Source organism: Pogoniulus pusillus, chromosome 12 (genome assembly GCF_015220805.1).
Source record: "Pogoniulus pusillus isolate bPogPus1 chromosome 12, bPogPus1.pri, whole genome shotgun sequence".
Lineage (NCBI taxonomy): Eukaryota > Metazoa > Chordata > Aves > Piciformes > Lybiidae > Pogoniulus > Pogoniulus pusillus.
The window spans coordinates 29,205,601-29,212,826 of record NC_087275.1 but is presented as its reverse complement, the minus strand read 5'-3'; the positions used below and the strand labels follow the sequence as shown (position 1 = coordinate 29,212,826).

The window sequence follows — 7,226 nt, the reverse complement described above, 5'->3', positions numbered from 1 at the left end:
CAGCAGCTTTCTCTCCCTTTTGTTCTCCTCATCTGTCTCTGTGTCTTCTACCACCAGGTTTTCAGCAACAGCCTCTTTGCAATGATCAAAGTTCATGGGCTGTGGAGGGATAGAAAAGCATATGCCTTCGCACAGCCACTTTCCAAAGGCAGGCATGAGGCTCCTTTTCTTCTTGCTGACATTCCTCTGCCCGGGGCTTCTGCAGTGTTCTCTGTGTGCTGCTGCTGGGCTCCTCACAAATGCCATTCCTTTTCTCTTGCCCCAGATGTGTCATCTTCTTTTTCAGGTTTCAGGTTGCTTTTTCCCAGCAGGTACGTTTCTGGTATTTCCTTTGAGAGCGTTTTGCTGATGCCACCTCTGCCCTTGCATAGCAGTGTTTTCCTTCCTTCCCTTCCAGCTTCTTTACTGCCTGTATCTCAGATTTTTCAAGATGTGCCCTGGACTGGCTACTGCTTCTTAACTTTATCAAAAGAGCAGACAATTTCTCTTCCTCTGCCCTATTCTCTCTACTGTTTTGCAGTTGAGTTTCCCACATGTGGGGGAATTGCAGGGGTCACCACACCCAGAGTGTAAAGGATGAGCCTTGCCCTGGGAAAATCACCTGCCTGATCATGGTGTCTCCCCTGCCAGGTAAGTATGGTAAGTGGTGGAGTTGCCATCCCTGGAGATGTTCAAGCAAAGCCTGGATGAGGCACTTAGTGCCATGGTCTAGTTGATTGGACAGGGCTGGATGATAGGTTGGACTGGATGAGCTTGGAGGTCCCCTAGGCCACCAGATTCAACCCCACAATAAGTCTGTGTGGCCAATATTTTCATTCCTGGGCATTGATAAGTGTGGTGGTTTAGCTCTGGTAGGCAGGTAAATGCGACATTGTCACTCAGTCACCCCTGCCCAGTGGCAGAGGGGAGAGAACAGGAAGGGTAAAAGTGTCAAAAGCCATGGGTGGAGGTAAAGACAGCTTGGAAAGAAATAAAACAATACAAGAGAGATGTGGAGGTGCTGGAGTGGGTCCAGAGGAGGGCAACAAAGCTGGGGAAGGGCCTGGAGAATAAATCCCATGAGGAGCAACTGAGGAAGATGGGGATGGTTAGTGTGAAAAAGAGGAGGCTGAGGGGAGACTTCATTGCTGTCTCCAGCTACCTGAAGGGACATTGTGGAGAAGCTGCTGCAGGGCTCTGCTCACAGGTAATTGGAGACAGAGCAAGGGGAATGGCCTCAAGATGAGGCTGGGGAGGTTTATACTGGACATTAGGACAAAGATTTTCCATGAAGAGGGAGGTCAGGGACTGGAATGAGCTGCCCAGGGAGGTTGTGGAGTCACCCACCCTGGGTGTGTTTAAGGGTTGTTTGGATGTGGTGCTTAGGGCTATGGTTTAAGGTGAATCTTGTAGAGTAGGGTTATAGATTAGACTTGATGATCCTGAGGGGCTTTGCCAGCCTGGATCTTTCTGTGATTCTGTGAAAACCAAAATATAAAAAGAACAAAAAGAATAATTAGGGGTAAAAAAACCCCAACCAACAACAATAAACAAACCAAAATATAAAAGCCAAGGTATAAAGAAAGAAACCACCAAGAATTGCTCATTACCAACCAACCAGTGCCCAAACTGAATGACAGCAGCCACACACCAACCTCTGTTTTAGTCATACATCCAAACACATAGCACCATGTAGAATGAAGACAGGTACCTCTATCCCAGCCAAATCTAGTGCAGGAGGATGGTGTAAATGCTACTGCAGGAGAGGCTGAGGGAGCTGGGGGTGTTTAGTCTGGAGAAGAGGAGGCTCAGGGATGACCTCATTGCAGTCTACAAGTACTTGAAGGGAGGCTGTAGCCAGGTGGGGTTGGTCTCTTCTGCCAGGCAAGCAGCAACAGAACAAGGGGACACAGTCTCAAGTTGTGGCAGGGGAGATCTAGGCTGGATGTTAGGAGGAAGTTGTTGTCAGAGAGAGTGATTGGCATTGGAATGGGCTGCCCAGGGAGGTGGTGGAGTCACCGTCCCCAGAGGTGTTCAAGCAAAGCCTGGCTAAGGCGCTTAGTGCCATGGTCTGGTTGATTGACTAGGGCTGGGTGCTAGGTTGGACTGGATGATGTTAGAGCTCTCTTCCAACCTGGTTGATTCTATGATTCTATTTAAACATGCATAGGAAAGGCTTAAAGGAGTTTGAACTCCATTGCGTGGAGCCTGCTTTTGGGGATTGAAAGCCTTACAGAGGCACCATCTCAAATCATTCCAGAAGACAAAGTGCAAATTTTCTCCATCAGTTAAGCAACTTCTCATGAAAACGAGTTGCTCTCGGGGCCTTTTAGCTGAACTCTTTAAGTGCTGCTACCAGACCTTTATATCCCATAAAGGAGTGTGGAAGTGGTGTGCAATTTGGCATTTGTATGAGCTAAAAATGTTAATCCTGGTGCATCAAAGAGACTTGTCCAGAACAAACATGCAGGCAGAGAAATAAAATCTTCAGGCTTACTGGAATATTTACAGAGTGGGGATGATATTACTTTTCAGAACAGAGGTCAAACTTACATTCTCTCTGAACTGAAAATTGTGCCTTGCAGTGATAGACTATTCATAAAAGTTGCTCTAACCAAAATGAAGTATCTGAAAAGATCATTATTCTGACCCAGCTACAAGTCCCACTCTGTGAATCTGCTGCTTTCTGGGACTTTCTTCAGTTTCTTCATACCCAGCCTGCTGCATCACCCCCAGCTTTAGCTTCAGCCTCACCTCAGCCTCCTGCTCATCCTTATTTAGCTCTCGAGGCTGCTTCTTTATATGCTCAATTTCCCATTGAATCGACATGCAGCATCCTCTCAGCTGCAATTCAGGCAGAGCTGAACCACTTATCTCTGTCACCCTTCCCCCCTGCCTAACACAGAACTGCTGTAAGATTGACTGTGGTTGGGGATTGGGACTTTTGGATTGCCTAGAATCAGCCAGGCAATCAGCAACAGAATGAGGGGACAGAGTCTCAAGTTGGGCCAGGGGAGGTCTAGGCTGGATGTTAGGAGGAAGTTCTTTACAGAGAGAGCAATTTGCCTTTGGAATGGGCTGCTCAGGGAAGTGTTCAAGCAAAGACTGGATGGGGCTTATAGTGCCATGGTCTAGTTGATTGGGCAGGGCTGGGTGATAGATTTGACTGGATGATCTTGGAGGTCTCTTCCAACCTGGTTGATTCTATGCTTTTCTTGGCTGATTTCAGTAAAATGTGAATTTCAACCTGTGGACTTTAGGAAGCTTTTATACTTTTTCTCACTTCCCCTCAAAATCAAAACTATTAGAGCAATCAGAACACAGTGGAAAAGCAAGACACATAGAGAAAAAGGCCAACTGGTGAACAATGGAATTAGCATATCCAGTGAGCTGGATTCTGGAGGACTGCTTAGAGTCTCTGATTTCTAAGAGAGATGTAGTTTCACAATGAAGGTGCTTCTGCAGAGTGACATTAATAGGATCACCCACTTTTATCTTGCTTTATGCATCATTTGATACCCTTTTAGCCTTTCTCTCTTTCAAGTCTGCCTGACATTGCTGTGAGTGTTAAAATAGTATTAGGGATGAAGGAGAGACTTGCACATGTACTTGCAGAGTGCAATCTGTAGCCTGACTTCCCCAGACCTAAAAAGGCAGAAGCACTTATGTATTTTAGTTTACATTTATGAGTCTTTAGCAAGTGGTGTGAATAATAAAAGCAGTTTATAGAATAAACAGGGGCAGGAAAGTTAAAATGTGAACTCCCACAGGTGTTTTAGGTATAGTATATTCCTTATTTATAAGGGCAGAGTTAGCTGGGGCTCTTTAGTTGGGAGAGGAGAAGCCTGAGGGATGATCTCTTTTATGTTCATTAAATGTCAAGGGTGAGTACCAAGCAGATGGAGCCACCAGGCTCTGCTGGGTGCTACCCAATGACAGGGCAAGGGGTGAGAGTTGAGGCAGAGAATGTTCTGTGTAAACATGAGGAGGATTTTTTTCCCCCTGTGAGGGTGACAGAACACTGAAACAGGCTACCCAAGAGGTTGTGGGATCTCCTTATCTGGAGATATCCAAGACCTGCTTGGATGCAATCCAGTATAACCTGCTATATATGCTAATACTCTGGCAGGGGGGTTGGGCTGGATGATCTTTCCAGGTCAATTCCAGCCCCTAATATTCTGTGATACCCTAATTATGTTTTTAGAAACCTAGACCAGTGCCACGGGCTACAGTGGCACAGGCATCAGAAGAGACAGGGAGACTCTTGATGCAAGCAAATTCCAATCCATTTATTGCAAAGTATATAAACACATGTTTGGAATGCATCAGAAGGCTACACATTGTGTTCAACTGCAATTGGTTACATGTACTTGTGTTAGAAATTACATACTAATTAGCACAGACAATCATCATATTCTCTCAACAACACACACATTGTGTCTAAGCAATCTGAGTCAGCAGAGAGAGGTGAAACCCACAGGCTCCAGCCTTACATTTGTTTCTATTTGCTACAGCATTCTCTAAGGTCATTCCAACCTTCTGTTTTATCTTAACTCAGTACTTCTGAGCTCCTGCACTCTTGCCTGTCCATGGCTTATGTTCCATAATCAGACTATTCTATAGTCACTACATTTAATATTACTATTCCCAACAGAGCAGTCTTGAGCAATGCCTGGCCTCCAGCTCACATGTTGTGTCATTTATGGGTTATGTTCTGCACTCACAGCTCTAGACAGCAATGAGGTCCCCCCTGAGCCTCCTCTTCTCCTGGCTAAACAACACCTTCTCCCTCAGCCTCTTCTCACAGGGCTGTGTTCCAGGCCTTTCACCAGCTTTGGTGCCCTTCTCTGGACACAGTCCAGCACCTCAACATCTCTCTTGAATTGAGGAGCCCAGAACTGGACACAGCACTCAAGGAGTGGCCTGACCAGTGCTGAGTACAGGGACAGAATAACCTCCCTATTCCTACTGGCCACACTGCTTCTGATGCAGGCCAGGATGCCAGTGGCTCTCTTGGCTACCTGGGCACACTGCTGGCTCATCTCCAGACTACCATCTACCAGTACCCCCAGGTCCCTTTCTTCCTGGATGCTCTCCAGCTACTCCATCCCCAGCCTGTAGCTGCTTGGGGTTGTTGTGGCCAAAGTGCAGTACCCTGCACTTGGCCTTGTTAAATCTCATCCTGTTGGCCTCTGCCCACCCATCCAGTCTGTCTAGGTTCCTCTGCAAATGGTTTAATAGCCATGGTGGTCTTGGGCTTGATGGTCTTGAAGAATTTTTCCTATCAAACCAATGCTATAGCAACACAATACTACTTACCCAGGAGCTTCCAGTTCAGCCAGGCTCTTCAGCTCATCCACCAATGAGTAGAAACAGCAGCTAAATGTAGAGGAGCTCAGCCTAAGCAAGGAGGTTCAACCAGCACCCATGAGTGACATCACAGCAATCATCAACTCTGTGTCCTAACCAACCGGGGGGCCACCAGGCCCCCCGGCCTTTAGATCACCTCCACCATTCACCCAGTGCACACCACAGGCACTCACCAGTGATGATGGGAGGAAGATCCCTCTGCCCAGTTGGGCAAGCTTGAGGCTCCTGCCTTTCCATGAGCTGCTTAAGAAGGGGAGCAGGCAAGGAGGGCAAAGTGGTGACACCTGGGGTAGGAGGAGACTCCAGCAGAACCCAGGTGCTCTGGGTTTGGGGGAAATGCATTGTGGGGTGGGAAAGAGGCAGGTGGGGTAGAAAAGGGGAGGTGATGTTGAAAGGAGGAAGATGGAGAGGAAAAGGTTGGAGATGGAATGAGGAAGATGGGGGAAAAAGAAGATTGAAAGAAATGGAGGAAGATGGAAGGAAAGAGGAGATGGAGAGGGAAGGAGGGAAATGGAGGGGAAAAGAAAGCTGGACAGTAAAAACTTTAGAACTAGTTCAAGTTATGCTAGCACCTGGCTCAAATTTTTTATAAGGAGAATTGCACAGGAATTTCATGTAAACATGAGGAGGAATGTCTTCACTGTGAGGGTGACAGAACACTGGAACAGGCTGCCTAGGGGGGTTGTGGAGTCTCCCTCTCTGGAGATAAGCAAAACCAATCTGGATGCGTTCCTGTGTGATCTGGTATAGGTGATCCTACTCTGGCAGGGAGACTGGACTTGGTGAGCTTTCAAGGTTCTTTCCAGCCCCTGACATTCTCTGATGTTATGATTCTGTGATTAACCATGTGCTTATCTGTTTTACAGGTGAAAGAGACGAACCTTTCTGAACCAAGAAAACACAGGGGAAAAAATGCTTTAATAGCCAACTCAACACTCTGAAAAGGAGGCCAAACATAAAGTATGGTAGCAGAATTTGACCTTTATAAATCACATCAGTGTCAATCCAGCTTCAAAAAAAGAAAACAAAACATTTGTTGCTCAGTTCCACCTCCTATTGGAAGTTCATAGGAGTTATGTCAAAACAAGCTAGCATTTAAATAGAATCACAGAACTTTAGAGGTTGGAAAGGACCTCCAGAGATCATTGAGTCCAATCTCCCTTGGGTAGTTCACATCCAGGTAGATTTTGAAAGTCTCCAGAGGAGACTCCACAACCTCTCTGGGCAGCCTGTTCCAGGGCTCTGGCACACTCACTGTAAAGAAGTTTCTCCTCATGTTGAGGTAACATTTTCTATGTTCCAGTTTGTATCTATTGCTCCTTGTTGTTGCTGACCACTGAAAAGAGATTGGCTCCAGTCACTGACACCCACCCTTCAGATATTTGTATTCATCCTCCTTCTGGATGTTTGGAGGAAGTTGATGGCAGAGAGAGTGATTGGCTTTGGAATGGGCTGCCCAGGGAGGTGGTGGAGTCACCATCCCTGGAGGTGTTGAAGCAAAGCCTGGATGAGGCACTTAGTGCCATGGTCTGGTTGACTGGCCAGGGCTGGGTGCTAGGTTGGCCTGGATGATCTTGGAGGTCTCTTCCAACCTGCTTGATTCTATGATTGGTCAGATCCCCTCTCAGTCTTCTCCAGATTAAACTGCTCCAGAGCTCTTAGTCTCTCTCCACAGGGCAGATGCTCAAGTCCCCAAATCATCCTGATGGCTCTCTGCTGAACTCTTTCCAGCAGGTCCCTGTGTCTCCTGAACTGAAGAGCCCAAACTTGGACACAGTATTCCAGGTATAGTTTTACTAGGGCAGAGCAGATGGGGAGAAGAACCTCCCTAAACCTTCTGGCCACCCTTTTCCTGATGCCCCCCCGGGATGCCATTT

The 7,226-nt window shown here is 47.0% G+C and overlaps 1 non-coding gene across 1 annotated transcript; it reads right to left on the bottom strand.

The window, feature by feature from the left end:
* Nucleotides 1-467: 467 nt before the first annotated feature.
* Nucleotides 468-638, bottom strand: LOC135180248 (U1 spliceosomal RNA). Its single transcript, XR_010304345.1, has one exon. It is a non-coding gene; the product is annotated as a U1 spliceosomal RNA (small nuclear RNA).
* Nucleotides 639-7,226: the final 6,588 nt, after the last annotated feature.